The sequence below is a fragment of the Loa loa genome (genome assembly GCF_000183805.2).
Source record: "Loa loa unplaced genomic scaffold supercont3.107, whole genome shotgun sequence".
In the NCBI taxonomy this organism is placed as follows: Eukaryota; Metazoa; Nematoda; class Chromadorea; order Rhabditida; family Onchocercidae; genus Loa; species Loa loa.
The window spans coordinates 132,881-135,860 of record NW_018108287.1 but is presented as its reverse complement, the minus strand read 5'-3'; positions in this window follow the sequence as shown (position 1 = coordinate 135,860).

Genomic DNA, 2,980 nt, shown 5'->3' with positions numbered 1-2,980 from the left:
TCTGTTTCACTAATTATTACTTCCCTTATCTGTCTCATAAATAGTATAAGTTTCGTAGGAAAACAACAGGAAAAATTTTGGAGTGCAAATATTCTAAGAATCCATAAATTTTAAAATTTTGGTATCTTTTATTATCAAAATTAAATCTCAAAAAATTTTTCTTTCACTATCAGAATTTAGTTTCCAGAAAAATGTTAAAGTTCTGAAACTTTAACATTTTTCTTTCTTCTCTCCTTTCCTTTTACCCACATTCTTTTTTTTGCTTGCCTCTCTAGTAGATCAGATACAAGTTTTTATCAATATTGATTAGTTCAGAAATTTCCAGAAGAGAAATCGTGGAATAGAGTAGATTTACATGCAAAGTTATGCTATAACAACAAGTAAAACATGGAAAAGCAAATAAATTAAATTTGATCTCATAATCATATCACACACAAAAAATATGATGGATAATACTAACTTGTTGTGCATCTGTAGCAATATTTGTATTTCCAGAAGTTAAACTTAAATGTTGACTTCCTGTTATGCTCAGGTTTTCGCTCGAATTTCGCATATTTTTCTTCACATAGTTTTTTGCGCCAAAGTCGCTATCTTTTTCTGATTTCACTTTTCGCGACTGAAATAAAAAAAAGAGATTTGATTACCATTATTTATCCACTTATTACCTCATCAGGACGACACTAATTGAATACGATTATCAGTGATAATCAAATTATCACATATAATATCTATATTACGTCATTCACACTTACGTCAATTAATCTCTTCCACCTGTAAATGCCGTATTGTTTACCGATTATCACAAACGATAATTTCAGCAAAGTTCTTATTGTCTACATCTTATCTTTACACCAATTATCAGATTATCTTTGCACCAAGTACCATTACAACAGATATATCAGTAAAATGTATCAGTAATTTAAGGAAACTGTCAGAATTTAATTTCCAATCTTATTTTCAACCTGATCCTGCACATAAACAATTCCTATTCTAACTTAATTTATTTTTATTGAATCCATATTCGCTCATATAATATTTTGTTCGTTCTCCTTTTTTTTTCGAGCCAAAATAAAGTCCATACATTTTAAGGTAGGATTCAATTATGATTAATTAATGTAGTCAACAAGTTTAAATCACTGATAACTGATAAAGAAAGTATATCAAAGAAATATATCAACTAAATGTACCAATAACGATGTGCCATCTAAAATATTAATATCTGTTGTAGATGTTGAAATTTCACCAGAATGTAATTTTCTTGCAGTATTAATCATGACCAATAAATAAACCTTATATCATATGGCTAGAGAAAAAATGATGAAATGATTGTGTATTTGAACTATTTATATTTTTCACGTTGAAAAAATTTATTCAGATTTTACAATTGCGCAGCTAGTGTATGTTTTCTCATATGAAAGTAATTTACGTGATCGATTAAGTAATAAAATACCATTGTACGCATTCAAACATGTCATGTGCTATTGTGCTGATCAATACAAAAATAGTTATCATATCATTTGAAACCTGATATTTCTAGTTATTTAAAGCAATGTAGAATACGTGTGTGCAAGCAACACGTGTATTTGTTTATCAATGTAATACATGATTGCTGTGTTATCTAAATACTAAATTCTGAAGCAGTGTAGCAAAAATGGTACAATTTAATTGCTTATTTTGATGAAACGACAAAATGCTAATACAGTAAAGGAAAGTAACTAATCAATGGTACTGTAGGAAACGGCACGTTCCCATGCTCGAACATTCAATAACTAAAATGATAGGTAATAGATTAAATGCAATAAATGATACTGTATTAATTAGTAATCACTTCAATTTCTTCGATTAATAAGCAAAGTTCACTCAACGATACCATTATTTACTATGTTAACACTATGATCCAATCAAATTATAACTACCTCCTGGATTTTATTTAACAATTTGTATTCTTTTTTTTAAATTCAACAAAATTTTAAATCATAATCTAACCTGAATAGCTCAATTGAGGTGTACAAATACTAGGGAGTTTTGAAATTTGAAAGAAATCGACCGTTACGCACAATGGATGATGACATTCCTGCGACAGCGAGAAATACCGCAAACGATATTAAACTGAAACAAAATCATATAATAACTATTTAATCATTCTTTTCAAATTCACCTATTCAATCTTTTTAAGGATAGAAATGAACGATCAATGGGAGTAAGAAAAATGGAAATAACTGAATTCCAGGTAGCTAATGGTACTCCATAACACATCAATTTCACTTTTTTTTTCAAAATTTCAAGTTACATCTAATTCTTCAAAAATTAAAAAATGAAAGGTGTGAAGGGAGTAGTGATGGGTTTTGAATGGTACTTTAACGATAATCTAAGTTCTTCCTGCCAATGATATTTCAACGATAATCTTCTGAGATCTTACGGCTAGTACTCTTTCTCGGGAGGCTTAATAGTGATAAGTAATAGAATACAATGAACCCATTATTGCTGCTATTTTTATCAATTAGCAGTACCTGAAATAATTGATTTCACTTCAACAAAATTATTATCAATTTTATGATATTATCATTATTGTGCTTACTCTTCATTACTACTACTTGTTACGTTTACTTTACGCAGTAACTATTTCATATAATTAAATTACTTGTATATCACTAATACAAGTATAGTATTATACAAGTACTATCGTTCCTTAGCTTATTTCATCAATTGGCATTGCTCTTATTTTTATCAGTTAGCAGCATTTCTTCAACTACTAATTCTGATTAATCAATCATCAATTTTATGATATTAACTTCTGATTTATTATCAATTAGCTAACTTCTGATTTATTAACTTCAATTACTTCTGAGTAATCAATTACCAATTAGTTCTGATTTATCGGTTATCGATTAGCTCACTCCTGATTTATCGATTACCACTTATATACTTCTGATTAATCAATTACCAATTACTTACGTCTGATTTGTAAATATCAATTACT